Here is a 15,733-nt window from a genome sequence, read left to right as displayed (position 1 = left end):
AGCAAAATTCTCCATGGGCATGTTCACATTTAAGTCAATAGAAGATTCAAGGCCGTGCCTCTGCTTTGCAGATGATTCTACTAAAACGCTCACGGACAAAAGCAATGAAGCGTGGCAGAGGCACGGCTTGTCACGTACCAGACACACGGTCCTGCCTTCGGCATTGTGACGCACTGTTCTACATGCCACACAGGCATGTAGAACAGTTCCTGTCTACGTTCGTGTCTCTTTGTGTTCCAAATGATTCCGTTGACTCTAACACCAGTAGAGACACGGTATGGCAGCCCAGAGAGGCATGCTTGCGTTTTACGCGGGATCACAATTATCAAAGGCACGGTCATGAAGCGCGCAAAGGCATGGTCGGTGGTATTACATAGAGTCACGCTAACCTTTGTCTTACGCACAGCCACGGGCGTTTACTCTGTGAGGCACGGAATGGCCTATACGAGAGACCCTGTTTTTAAAAGCTTATTTCCTTGTATTTAAAAGCACAGACGTGTAGTCCATAGCATATCATTTGAAAAGGGCGTCGACGTTCATGGCTATCTGTGTTTCAGTGTCAAGGGTCACAAGCATGGGCATACAGCCCTCAAAGGTTTTCTAATTACATAGAGTCACTCACATAGGTTTTCTAATTGTATTCAGAATGAGTCGGTGGAGAGGCATGGTTTATTCTTACCCGGAGTCACGATTGTGCGATTATTACGGAAACCTAATAGAATCGGGCGATTGTCCGTGTTACAATTGTTTTCGTTGTAAGATTTTAACTCAAATGCATGAACCGTCAAGTGTGTCAGTGTTTCAGGTCAGAGGTCACCTTCGTGTCTCTTTGTGCTCCAAATGCATCCGTTGATCTATCACCAGGAGTGGCACGGTCAAGATGCTCAGGGAGGCATGCTTGTGTTTTACGCGGAGTCACGTTCGTGCGTTAATTGCGGAAACCCAACGTTTCGACGGGTGTCTCCTCGTATTCGGGTATGAACGCCATGTGGCACCACTCCGGAAACCCAAGGGTCCGACGGGCGTCTCCTCCGGTGACGCCGCTCTGGCTCGTAGCCCGAGGCCAGGCTCTGGCTATTTAAGCAGGATGGGGTCTCGAAACCCTAACCACACCCTCTTCCCCCCTCTACCCGCCGCTAGGCTATCCATTCTTCTTGCTGCTCTCCATCCTGACCATCTCCGCCATGGCTGCGCAGGAGGACACTACTGCGGAATCCCGTGCCCAGACACTGGAGGGGATCAAGGCTGGCGAGGGTTCCTCATCTGTAAGTTCACTCTGCTTCCGCTTCTTTCCTTTTTCCTTTCCTTCGGCTACTTGATTTAGTTGTGAAACGTCAATAAGCCAGACGGAATCTCGAAACCCTAGACACATCCCCTTCATCCTTTTATCCGCCTCCAGGCCATCCACTCCTCTTGCTGTTCTCTACCCTGACACTCTCCGCCATGACTGTGCAGGATGACACTACTCCAGAGAGTCGTGCCCTGACACAGGAGGAAATATCGGCTGGCCAGGCTTCCTCGTCTGTAAGTTCACTCTGCTTCCGCTTCATTCGTTCTTTCTTTCTTTCGGCTACCCGGATTATTAGTTGTGAAACATGGATCATTGTGGTGAACTTCATCCTAAGTTGATGATAGTGTGTCCTGCCATCAATCTGACACCTTCTCTATTGTCCAGGTGAAGAACCGGTGGGAGGCTACGGAAGCTCACCTCTTGAAGATCGTGGAGATATCCACGAGGTTGTACGATCTTCTAGATGAGAAGACGAAGTCGAAGCTCAAACTTGAGTACGACAAGCTCACGCTGGAGACATACGTTATGATAAAAGAGGTCAAGGAACTTCACGCTCAGCGACCCTGATCGCTGTATCTGAAGCAGTTAAGCAGTGGACTAAAAGTTTCTTATTTTGTCTTGCGTCACCTCGTAGTCAGTAACTTTGATAACAAATGTGTTTTGGTTTCCTGGGTCAAGTTTATGGGTACAGATGTGAACATTAACGTAATGGCCAATTCGAGAGGCGATGTTTTTAAAAGCACGGGCGTGAAGTCTCTGCAGCCAAGGTTCTTTGTACCAACTAGAGTCATGTCTTGTGCACACATGAAGGCGTGGACATTCCTACCTTTCTTTGTTTAAGTGTTTCGGGTCACAGGCACGGGCATGAAGCGCTCAAAGCATGGTCGGTGGTTAAGCGCTAGCCTGTGACTCTATCAGACGGACACGCACGGGCGTTTAGCCCACAGAGGCACCCAATGGCCTATGTGAGGGACGCTATTTTTAAAATCTTATTTCCTTGAATATAAAAAGCACGGACGTGAACTCCCTACGGACACAGTTCCGTATTGAGTTGCGTCACACATCTTTCTTGATGTTACGTATATTATTTCGATATAAAAGGCGTGGACGTTCGTGGCTATCTGTATTTCATTGTTTCACAGTGAAGCACGGGCACGCTTTTAAACAAAGCACAAGCACGTCTCGATTTGCAGAAACAGCACTGTCGTGGTTCTACAGGACGCTATGTTCTAGGCTGTGCAGCATGTTTCTACCCAAACGTTCACCACAGGGTCACGGACATACACAAAGGAAGTGTCGTGCAGTGATAACAAACGCACAGTCTTACAGGTACAAGAGGCACGAGGAGGCACATTGATTAACATCATCAGAAATGAATCAGATTATACATGCGCACGCATATAGAGAGATGCATAAAAAGTGGACTACAAGAGATAAACTAAGTTGGTAATAGTAAACAATCGATGGTATTAACTAATAATGGAACTTAGCAACAGGCATACAACATTAGACTCAAAACTTATAGTAGAACACACACAGTAAATAGAAGTCCTGATCATGACAGATCGACTGGTCACTGAAAACTCAAAAGTAGTAACAAGTCAATGCTAGGTGCTGCTTGAAACATCAAATAGAGTCACGCTTTGATGGTACGAGATGCACTTTGTACTTGCAGGACCAGGCACGGGCGTGCCCTCCGTGATTAATTATTTACCGCACACATTCACAAAGCATTGCCTATCTTTGTGAATCTGTTCGACGCCGGAAGCACGGTTGTACAGTCATCTTCCCTCTGCAAGCGGCAAAATTTTCCACGGGCATGTTGACAATTAAGTCACTAGAAGATTCAAGGTCGTGCCTCTGCTTGTAGATGATTCTGCTAAAACGCGGAACAAAACCAAGTGAGTGAAGTGATGGCAGAAGCACGCTTTCAAGAACGAGACACACGTCCTGCCTTCGGCATTGTAACGCACTGTTCTACATGCCACACAGGCACGGCCGTGATTCCACGTGCTTTAGTAGCATGTAAAGACATGATTCTCTCACAGCAAACGCCGTGAACCTACTGCCAGGGACTATATCCATTTGTGAAACAGAAAAACAAACACAACCGTGACACATTTAGTTTGAAATCTTTGCATGACAGAAGCACAGCGTGAAGGCACATGAGGCACGGTTGGACACGCATCGCAAGCACGGTTATTTGAATTACTTACAGACATGCATTCATAACAGAAGAACATGCGTGAGAACAGTTGAGGCACCGTTACCACGAAAGCCACGGTTATGCAGCCCCAGAAGCACGACCCAGATTTTGTGCTTAAAAATGTTTTCGTTCCATAACGGCGGGTGTGACCATGCAACCGTGAGAGTCACGGTTGAACACTCACCGGTGGCATTACCATGGCTGCCTGTGCCCTTAGGTTATTCTTATCTCTCTGTCACGCAGCAGAGAAGCATGCTTGTATGCTTACAACATCCACGTTCAGAAACCGACGCGGCTGCGGAAAATAACAAGGAAACCTGTGCCTCTGATATTTTTCTCCGCCGAGTAAAAAATACATAAAGAAGAAAAAGACGTTCTTATTTAAATTTGTTTTGTTTCTATCACTGCAGAAAATTAACTTACAAGCCGTTCTTATAACCACAACACAAGAAAATAAACAATCGACACCCGCCCGCCCTCCCCACCAATTGCTTGCTATTTCATCGCTCCACGTGCGGCCTTGTTTTTGAATGTTCAGTGATCCATTCTTCCTTCTCGACCCTTGTGCAACCCCACCCTTCTGCGTAGCTATTCAACCGATTTACCTGTAAAATTAATATTCATACATAAAAACAAAGCGAAAGATTGCGGTCATCACTGTTTTTTGCTTACGTCCTGTTTAAGCTGCATTATTACCTTTTAATTTTTCTATTCGTACTGTTCTCCGGTACCAAAAAGTCTCCACTCAGACCTTTCCTTTCTGAAAATGGACTGCGCAGATTCCGTGCCTTGTCCCGGGCTTCCCTGCACGCATTCTGTGTGCCTGGCTTGTGTGATGTTCGATTCTGGCGTAGATGCAAGACTTTGGTAAATGCTCCCTGCTGTCAGTGGGGTCGTTGGAGTTGCTGGCGTCTGACGTCTTCCTCCTGGGCTTGGAGTGCATTGTCCTGAGCCGTTTGATGTCCTCGATGGTGTTGTCGGTGTTGTCGGCCATTTCATTGACCTTGCCCTCTTCTCCTGCTGCGATTTCCTCTTCTCCTCTTCAATCCTCATCCTCTCCTGGACTTCTGGGTTATCCGGGCAGTTTGTTTTCCTGTGACCCTTTACTCTACAACGGCCGCACTTGGATGCGGCTTTGTTGCCTTTTCCTTTCTTCTCAGAACCAGCTTTGATTCGATCTCCTTTTTTCGTACCCTTTGAGCCACTCATGGGAGGGTTCTTGAGAGTTTCGGCAAGAATGCCTGTGTCTGGTTCCTCGGCAAGTGCCGCCATGACTTTTATTTTCATATCTACCGTACACTCACGCAGCACACGGTATGCCTTCTCTTTTCTGCAAGCATTTGAACAGATATCCGACAACTCAGTGTAAGCGAGGCCGAATCTCATAGTTTCATCGTCTTGTACGATCATGCTATCACCTTGACTTGTAGACAGAACTTTCAGACTCTCTGATAGATTCCTGGTCCATCTGGGGATGACAAAGGATTTTGGAAGTTGATCGATCATGCCTGTTTGGTCCATCACCTTAAGCACATGGCAGCACTGAATGCCATCCCTACTCATTTTCTTGCAGCTGCAACTGTATATTTCTTTTTGCTCATCCACATCTACCCTGAACTCAGACCTGTCAAATTCCTCGCCCGGATATGGTTTCCACACTTTTTCTCCAGGCTCAATAATCTTTTTAAAAAATACTGCCTCCCCTTTGCCAGGTCAGAGCACTTGAAGTAAGTCCGGTTCCGTAGCTTCAGCTGGAATTTCCTGAAAATTTCATTCGTGTATACTTGACTTGCTTGTCTTTCAATCGGAAAACTCGTCTCTAGTGATGGCGCCTTCTCTTCTGTTCGGTGTTTTTTCTTGTCAAGCGTGGCGAGGCAATTTTGCTGAATCATGTGATACGCATCAACAAACCTTTTTAAAGTGTCCTTGTGGTCGACGTAATTCTTCCACATCGAATTCGTGCTCTCACTGCGAGTGGTTGTTGACGAGAAAGGATAGAAACAGTCCTTGAAGTAGGCCGGCACCCAAAAATTTCGGAGTTCCCATAGCGTGTTCAGGTGTTTGTTGCCTTCCGCCTTGTGCAGAGAAATTGCTGCTTTCCAGGCACGCTCAAACTCGTCTTGATCTAGTGAGTTTTTGACGATTTGAAATATATCATCAGACATCCCTGGGTGCTGCGCAAACACTGCTGCGTTATTTTCCTTCAGGTTCTTCCTAATATGCCACCAGCAGAACCTGTGCCTCGTTCTCGGAAGAGCTTCCTTTATTGCAGTCTTCATCGCCTGGTCCTGGTCTGTTATTATGTATTTCGGCTCTTTACCTCCCATTGCCTCGACAAACGTGCTTAGGAGCCACTTGAATGACCCTATTTTCTCATCCTTCAAAAGGCCTACTCCAAACAGGACGGTCGACCCGTGGTTGTCGACACCTATAATTGGTGCAAATGGCAAGCCATATATATTCGTAGAGAATGTCGTGTCAAAAGACACGAAATCTCCATATAGATCATAATTCATCTTACACAAGGAGTCTGTCCAGAACAGGCTGCGCACTACATTGTTCTCTGTCTCTTCCACATGGTGGAATCCCGGCCTCCGCCTCTGCATATCAGCAAACAGTTTCATGGTGTCTGCGATATCAGTGCCGCGCTCTCCAGCCCTGTCCCGGCATGCAATGTTGCTTATGTCAATCGTGTCGAACATAATTTCTCGCCTCGGTTTCCCCATGGCAGTAAAAATCTGCATAACCTTCCTTGGTTCTAACCTCGCCTTCTGCAGCACTTGTATAAAGAATTTCTCCTGAGGTGTCATCTTCTTATAGCATCTCATGAACTTCAGCATCCAATCAGATGGGTGAAGCTGGTGGTTGTGCTCTAGACGCACGTTCTTCAGATACCATTTCCTCCTATCTGTATCCCTCTTGGCTGTTATTTGGACTGGGCAGCTTGTCCGGATCAAGCAGTTGCTCCTTCTCTCCTTAACATGTCTCTCAGTTGTTTTATTCTGCCCTTCCTTGGTGCACTGAAACACCTGCTTGTCAAGCTGCTGATCATATGTCGATCTTCTGCTCGTTGATCGCTTGGCAGCAAAGCCAACCTTTCTAGCATATCTGCAGAAAAAGAAAAAGCACTCATCCAATGATCCGAATACCATACCACCCTCTGGTTCGAGCGCTTCGGTGACCTCCTGAATCATTGGGTATATGCCTTCTTTAAACATGTCGTCCATTTCTTTCTCTACAATGGTCGGCGGCGCCATGATGATTCTGTCTACCGTGTCTTCGTTCGTCTGATCGCATTCACTTCTGACGACATCAGTCTCATCGCCAGCCACAGGTCCACTTACAGCGGAGCTGCTGCTGCTCTGTTGTTTGTCACACGCAGCAGCGTCGTTTCTGCATGGCACGGTCAAATCCATAAATGAGTCCGCCTCTCCACTGTTGCATTGTGCAATGCTGCTCCCTGTTTCTCCGGCACTCGTGCAACCAAGGGACTGTGCTGCTTCTACCATGCAATCCGTGCTGGCGCTGTACGCTACTTGCTGCTGTGAACGTTGTGTTTCCTTCGAAATGGATGGAGAACTATGATATTTCTTTCCCTCATCTGTTATCCCCTCCGCCAAATCCTGAACACATGGCAAGAAACAGAATTAGATGTCCAGAGCAGCATATGCATTTTTTTAATTTCTAAACAAAAGATTTATATGACTCATCAGGGCTCATCTGGTATACCAAAACCAGACCCGTGCCTCTTCACCGAGTATAAGCGGTACACCAGAGGCACTGTTCACATTACACCCAGCAGCACGAATGTGACCATGCTACACACACATCTGCACAAAGAGGCACAGATGTGCTTCTGTTTACACCATACAACCGGAGAGGCACAACAACATCCTATATAAAAGAACAACTGCACATACAGCCGTACCAGACGGACAGCCGTCCTCCTGTTTTGCACTTTACCCTGTTCTTCCCATAAAACTGTTTGTGTGTTGAATTGAAAAAGCATAGTTCCGACGTCACCTTTGTTTTCCCATGCCTCTCTTGTCCAGCAAATCTTGGCGACAACCTCCGTGCATTGGTGATTTCGCTGACGATTCTGAATGCCATCGGAGATCCTTTGGAAGGACCCCTCATGTTGAACGCCACAGGTGATCCTTTCAAAGGACCTTGCCTTATGTTTTCATCGATACCCTCGTAGACCGAAAGCGGAAGCGTTAACACAACGCGGTTGATGTAGTCGTACGTCTTCACGATCCGACCGATCAAGTACCGAACGCACGGCACCTCCGAGTTCAGCACACGTTCAGCTCGATGACGCCCCTCGAACTCCGATCCAGCCTAGTGTTGAGGGAGAGTTTCGTCAGCACGACGGCGTGGTGACTATGATGATGTTCTACCGACGGAGGGCTTCGCCTAAGCACCGCTACGATATTATCGAGGTGTAATATGGTGGAGGGGGCACCGCACACGGCTAAAAGATCGTTGATAATTGTGTGTCTAGAGGTGCCCCCCTGCCCCCGTATATAAAGGAGCAAGGGGGAGGCCGCCGGCCAAGGAGGAGAGGCGCGCCAGGAGGAGTCCTACTCCTACCGGGAGTAGGACTCCCCCCCTTTTTCCATGTTGGACTAGGAGAGGAAGGGGGAAAAGGTGGAGGGGAGGAAGGAAGGGGGGGCGCCGCCCCCCTATCCTTGTCCTATTCGGACTGGGGGGCAGGGGCGCGCGGCCCTGCCCTGGCCTCCTCTCCTCTCTTCCACCTAGGCCCAATAAGGCCCATTAAGTTACCGGGGGGTTCCGGTAACCTCCCGGTACTCCGGAAAAATCCCGATTTCACCCGGAACACTTCCGATGTCCAAACATAGGCTTCCAATATATCAATCTTTATGTCTCAACCATTTCGAGACTCCTCGTCATGTCCGTGATCACATCCGGGACTCCGAACAACCTTCGGTACATCAAAACATATAAACTCATAATATAACTATCATCGTAACGTTAAGCGTGCGGACCCTACGGGTTCGAGAACTATGTAGACATGACCGAGACACCTCTCCGGTCAATAACCAACAACGGAACCTGGATGCTCATATTGGTTCCCACATATTCTACAAAGATCTTTATCGGTCAGACCGCATAACAACATACGTTGTTCCCTTTGTCATCGGTATGTTACTTGCCCGAGATTCGATCGTTGGTATCTCCATACCTAGTTCAATCTCGTTACTGGCAAGTCTCTTTACTCGTTCCGTAATACATCATCCCGCAACTAACTCATTAGTCACAATGCTTGCAAGTCTTATAGTGATGTGTATTACTTAGTGGGCCCAGAGATACCTCTCCGACAATCGGAGTGACAAATCCTAATCTCGAAATACGCCAACCCAACAAGTACCTTTGGAGACACATGTAGAGTACCTTTATAATCACCCAGTTACGTTGTGACGTTTGGTAGCACACAAAGTGTTCCCCCGGTAAACGGGAGTTGCATAATCTCATAGTCATAGGAACATGTATAAGTCATGAAGAAAGCAATAGCAACATACTAAACGATCGAGTGCTAAGCTAACGGAATGGGTCAAGTCAATCACATCATTCTCCTAATGATGTGATCCCGTTAATCAAATGACAACTCATGTCTATGGCTAGGAAACAGAACCATCTTTGATTCAACGAGCTAGTCAAGTAGAGGCATACTAGTGACACTCTGTCGATACTTGCTTCCTTGCTCGTACACCTGCGTGTGCAAGATACTACAATTTAAATATACCAGACGAAAACAAAGAAAAAATTGCTCACAAAAAATATACATTTGCTTTAAATGTTGTTGCACGTTCGTATTTGCTGTCACCTGTATTGCTTTCTGGTGCTGCTGTATGGTAGAGTTTATTGCTCCTATGTTTGATTTTGTCGTTGGGCTCTTCTTGCTTGTGCAAACCGTACCGAATCCTTGAACACCAATGCTTTTGTTGCCAATGATCCTTCTGCTTGCATCAAAGGAAATTCTGTTACCCTGTACCTCTTCATTATGACCGCCTACAAACGCTGGGCCGTCACAACGCCCGCTCTGCGCCTTTGTGGCATCTGTGTCTTCAAACCAAAAAATAATTAGAGGCACGTGCGAGTAAAACTTCCACGTACGTTCAAAACCAGCGTTTGAAGTTTTCGTTGTTACCTGCACAATCTGCTTAGTGGAGTCTCTGCTGCTTAGAATGCTCCTCTTCGCAGGTGTCTGTTGCACACCATGCTCCTCGTTGGGACGTTTGCCAAGAACTTGTATCTCACTCTTGACTCCAATTATTCCAGCCCGCATGGCATGTGCGTGTTTGACAGCATCTGCATCCTTGATCTTCTTCTCGTTTTGTAGTATTTTTTTCTTCCACCTCTCGATACTCAACTGCAGAGTAGATGCATAGGATAAATAGATATTACAACATTCCAGGATATATAAATCATTTTTGTTGTTGTTAATGATCTACTATTTGGTGTTCTCAGTGGTGGCACCTTGACAGCAAACGTCCCAGAAATAAAAGACCAAACACTAATGTTCAACTGCCTTACTATTACCTGCCTCCCATAATCCTTGCCGATGTCGTTCAAAGACCGACCGTCCCTGTTGTCCTGACCAGATGACGCACTCCTGAACATCTGCCCCGAAAAAGAGACGTAATAAATATAAAGGTTATAAACCTGCAGTATCAGTGTTGAAACTTTTCGAAGTCGATATCAACAGAGATATATTTTTAGTTCTATATAATTAACATATATAAATATATACATATATTAATTTTTAATTAAACTACAACCTCAACCAAAGTGAGATCCTCTGATGCTAATTTGCTTGTGCAACACTTAACACAAAGATAACCATGAAACCTAACAAAAGTAACAACCTCGTATTACAAGGACGAGAGGATACAAAACAAAAAACAAACTCAAATCAAAGCTACAGTGTAAAACTAAACAGTTTTATTCTATGAATCCCGACCACAACAAATTCATCAACGAATTGAATCTCGTGTATCAGGAATCGCCACACAAAAGGTGCGTTGATAAATTTTTTACTAACCTTTGATTGCCGAATCTTATGCGCTGATTGTTTAGAACTCACACCTTTCTAAATTGTGGGGGGATCTGCTTCCCTGCAGTTTGTCAGGGATCTCCTTCAATGATTTTGAATCTGGGAGAGAGAGAAAAGAGAAAGAGAGAGGGAGAGAGAGAGAAAGAAAGAGAGAGGCTACTTCGATTTTTTGAGTGCGGGAGAAGAATAACCTGATAGGTGGGGTGAGTTTTGCGACGCATGAGAGATGGGCATGTTTCTTGGGCGTGACGAGATGTGGTAGGTCGACTTCACTTGACCGTCGACGAGACTGACAAGTGGGCTCTCAGTTAGTAATTCCTCTAAGTCTCTCACTAAGTTGTGGGGTCGGCCTTATATGAGTCCTACGAGGAGTACCTCCATCTGAGGTGAGAAAATGTGGTAGGTGGACTTCAAAGTCATACTGACATGCGGGCTCTCAAATAGTTCCTCTAAGTATTTGACTAACTTGTGGGGTCATCCGCAGATGAGTTCCAGACCTCTCTCCATCTAGCATCGGTGGCGACAGGCGAGCTCTCCAAAGGAAAGCCAATCCTGATCCCTCCGCAGAGTTCGCTCGTCACTGAAAAATTATCGGTCTCCTTCATCTCACTCGCCGTGGATCTCCTGTTCAGGTAATCCATTGCATCCTCACCATGATTATGCCACCGATTCAACGTTTGAACAAAAAAATTACCGGTGCTAGCAATTCCGCGGGCTGCGTACACACCGCATGTGCGCAACACAGCAGGTGGGGCGCGATTTGAATATCGGTTCCGGATCCAATTATCTTCAGCTGGTCCGTGCTCAAACTGTTGCGCCGTCTTAACAGCAGAGGGGTTATGGATTTAAAATTAGGACTCAGCTAACCTCACTTTAATCATGCCAACTGCATGCTTGCGCCGTGGTTTTGCTAACTTGAGTTATATCTCCAGCCATGCAAAACTTAAGCACTCGTCTTAGTAGCTAACCAACTAGAGACAGGTCAAATTATTTGTATAGATCCGCAATCTATAGCAGAGATCCAAAGGATTTACGTCCGTTTTTGCAAAGCAGTTACTAACTCAGAGTTAGAACCCGTCTTAGCTAACCAACCTTTGATGATGGTCTCACATGGACTGCTAACAACTGTCTTACATAGCTGACCTGGTAACGATGACGTCTCATGACCTCTTATGTAGAGTTCGATGAGATGGACTCCACCCCACAGCTGTCGGAGACTCAGTCTCAGTCTGTCGATGGCACGGAGATTGTCACCCAAGATTTCATGGTTCATGACCAACTAGAGACAGAGAGACTAAGGATCGAGTTAAAACGTGCAGCGCACAAAAAGCTTGTTGAGGAGTACAGGACAAAGAAGCAGCTTGCTGCCTCGAAGTAGGTGTTTTTATCATGCATCTCGCGTGTGTCGTTGAAATTTCTTTGGAAATCAATGCCTCTCATTCTAGCTGCATTTTTAATCACGGCTTAAATATTTGTGTCTGTTTTGCTGACTCGGCGTTTATATGTAAGCTTCTGCCAGAAAAGCATGTGGTTCAACAATACATTTGCTAAAGGTCATTTCTTATCTTTGTCCACAGAGCTGTTACAATGGGTGAATATGAAGAAGAGTTCAGCACAAAACTTAGCTTCCAGAAATTCATTACTGTCTGTGAAAAGCTAACAGAACCACAAAAGCAGCTTGTCAGAGATATTGGTTTTGGATACCTTCTGGATCTGTGCTGTCGCGAGCTTCCAAGGTGTTTCGTTCGCTGGCTTATCCGCTATTTTGATTGCCCTTCCAGGTGTTTCATACTACCTAGTGGATACAGATTCCTTATCAACTCGTACACAGTGCACCGGATCTTAGGAATTCCACTGGGCGGGCAGATTATCCCTAGAAAATGCACAGAAGCTTTCAGATGTCAGGTCAAGTCTGAAACTCGGTGTGCTAGGCATGCTCCAAACATCAGAGAGTTAACTGATCTCATAACCCCAGAGCTGGCAGGAGAAGTGTTTCAACGGGTTTTCGTGATGTTTGTAACATCGGTATTTCTATGCTCAACGACATATGATTGCGTTAGCCCCGACTACTTAGCCGCTCTAGAAGGACCAGCAAGTAACATATCATCATATGATTGGTCCAATGCTGTCACAGAGAAACTGGTGGCATCACTCCAGACCTTCAAGGACAAAGGATTTGCAAGCGCCCTGTGTGGCTGCCTCCTGATTCTAGTGGTTCGTTCACTAACTTGTACATTTCTTTATACCCACAAGCAGCTACAAGAACATGATTAATTTTTACCTCTTCCCCACTTGCAGATAACGTATTTTGAGTACCTGGATACGAAGATTATGGACCTGGAACCTGACACTCCCGCAAGACTTGTCATGTGGGACACAGAGGCCATTAAGAATTATGCTAACATAGACAGCCTGTCAATAGAGGACGGAATTTTTGGGAAACACACGGTGAGTCAACTTTTCATCATTTCCTTTGGCGAAGTTTTCGACTCAACAGAATGACTTAGCTGCCATGTATTAATTTGACTTGACTGTAATTGTTTCCTTCCACATGGCAGCTAAAAGACATTAGGCGCATGCCTTTCCAACCACCGCCTGGCTTTCAGGCGCCATTTTTCCAAATGAGTCCCAGACTAGAAGCCTACATAGAAGAATTTGTGCCTCAAGAAAAACTTTGTTCCGTAAGTGATTTCCAGCTTCTCCACCTGTTTTTATGTTTGAAATGATGTTCCCTAAGTTTTTACGAAACAGATACATGTCCTATTGTGTTCATCCAGACAGTTTCCTATAGTACGTTAGTTGTGCTTTTGTGTTAAAACTAGAAGTGCTTCATATAGGACGTTAGCTGTCCTTCGTGGTCATCCAGACAGTTTCCTATAGTAGTTAGCTTAGGAGGTTAGATGTGCTTTTGTGTTAGAGACCCTCCTGGCCCAACCCTAGACACTCTAAGATCCTTTTTCAAACCTGCTCTGCTCCCATTTAAGGAAAAAGAATTTCACGTTCTTCCTGAAAGGAAGGGAGGATTAGGAAAGTCCTAACCAGAAGTGCTTCCTATAGGACGTTAGCCGTGATTTTGTGTTAAATATAGAAGTCCTTCCTATAGTACGTTAGTTGTGCTTTTGTGTTAAATATAAAAGTGCTTCCTATAGTACCTTAGCTGGGCCTTTGTGTTAAATATAGAAGTGCTTCAAATAGTACGTTAGCTGTGCTTTTGTGTTAAACATAGAAGTGCTTCCTATAGTACGTTAGCTATGCTTTTTTGTTAAATATAAAAGTGCTTCCTTTAGTACGTTAACTGTGCCTTTGTGTTAAATATACAAGTGGCTCCTATAGCACGTTAGTTGTGCTTTTGTGTAAAACTAGAAGTGCTTCCTATAATACGTTAGATGTGCCTTTGCGTTAAAACTAGCAGTGCTTCCTATAGTACGTTAACTGTGCCTTTGTGATAAATATAGATGTGCTTCCTATAGTACGTTAGCTGTGCCTTTGTGTTAAATATAGAAGTGCTCCCTATAGTACGTTAGATGTGTTTTTGTGTTAAAACTACAAGTGCTTCCTATAGTGCGTTAGCTGTGCCTTTGTGTTAAATACTCGCTATTAATAATTTCTACAATTATTCCATGCCCTTTCTGCAATTATTGACAGAACGTACAGTAGTTCACAAGATATTTTTCATTTTCGGTATTAATAACTTCTTTTCTATTCTCGGTATTAATAATTTTTGATGGTTTTGTTCAATTCCAGGCCAAGGTGAAATTGCCAAAGTTATCAATGAAATGTACACAGAACTTTCTCTTCGCGGTTTCAACCAGTTCTCGAGCAGAGAAATTGAGAAGACAGCTCCTTCACTTGGTAGGGATTCTTAGTGCAAAAGAAACCAAGACCAGAGACCGGGTTTATTGTAACTTGCAACAGGACAACTCAAATGAAAAAGAAACTTTTTCATCACTCCCTTCAACATATTCTACGCTTCCAAGTTCTAGCACGACAAGCAGTCAAGTTCTTCCAGCAGTGGCTCGACCAGTGTCCTTCACGCCACATCATACTCCCTGGAAAATTTAAAGGGTTGCTGCGATACCCCTGACCCAGAATCCCAGAATCCGTACGACAAAGAGCAGTCCCAAATTCATCTATCTTCACGCCTAAAATCATCAACCCAGATTAAGTTGCTACTGGAGGTGAACAGAATCGACCACAACAAAGAGGACATTGATGAACAAGCCAAGATTCATCTGGACAAAGTGCATAACCATCTGCACAACTGCCTTGATGGCTTGCCGGTTCATGAGCCCTTTGTGTCAACAACTGAGATGCTGGAGAGCGGGGCAATTATAATGATAGGTGAAAATTCGTCTGAGTGTTCTGTACCGATTGAAACCAAAAATTCTGCTGGAGGATCTGTAGACCACAACTCTCTGACAAGCCCACTGGAAAAACTCTTGGAGGAAACAGCAAAACCTACTGCAACAGAAACATCAGCCTCGCACTCTGCGGTTGACAAACAATTACTGACTGATCCAATCTCAACAGATACACTTGGAGCACCTGTTTATCACATTGGTAAAACGTCACCAGCTACTGCATGGTCCAGCGGTTCTGACAGCGCTCACAACAACTCTTCAACCAACACAAAAAGAGCCTCACTGTATCCCAACCTGCACAAAAACCAAACAATGTCACTGGACAACGTTCTTCTTCGCTGCCGGAAGATAAGGTCCATCTTGTTTCAACTTTGAGTGACGAGAAGAACATTGCTGAAACAGAACACACAAGAGCTACTTCCTCCCTTGCTCCTACAGTAGAAGTCCCCAGTGATTCTGCCAGCGGTTCTGGCTCAGTACTGGACACGGGAAAAGCAATTCCATCCACTAGTGATGCTCCACTGGTTGCTGCAGGATCCGTCGATGCAGAAGACAATAACATTGCAGAAGAACATGAACAATGTACGAAGCAACCACCTATTGATCCCACAGACAGCGTCCCTATTACCACAAGCGCACATCCGCCAGAACCGGAACCACAAATGGCAGCTCACAAGAGGTCCTTACAGCAGTCAGAAGATCCAGGTAACAAGAGTATAGCGCCTCCACATAATTCAACAGAAACTGCAAACAACCAGTCTCTACATGCTGACAACCACAGAGGACTCCTTGATTGT

The 15,733-nt window shown here is 45.5% G+C and overlaps 1 pseudogene; it reads right to left on the bottom strand.

Moving 5' to 3' along the window:
* Positions 1-4,098: 4,098 nt before the first annotated feature.
* Positions 4,099-11,216, bottom strand: LOC123055869 (uncharacterized; annotated as a pseudogene).
* Positions 11,217-15,733: the final 4,517 nt, after the last annotated feature.

The sequence above is a fragment of the Triticum aestivum genome, chromosome 2D (assembly GCF_018294505.1).
Source record: "Triticum aestivum cultivar Chinese Spring chromosome 2D, IWGSC CS RefSeq v2.1, whole genome shotgun sequence".
NCBI classification, from domain to species: Eukaryota; Viridiplantae; Streptophyta; class Magnoliopsida; order Poales; family Poaceae; genus Triticum; species Triticum aestivum.
This window is presented reverse-complemented; position numbering and strand designations above follow the sequence as displayed.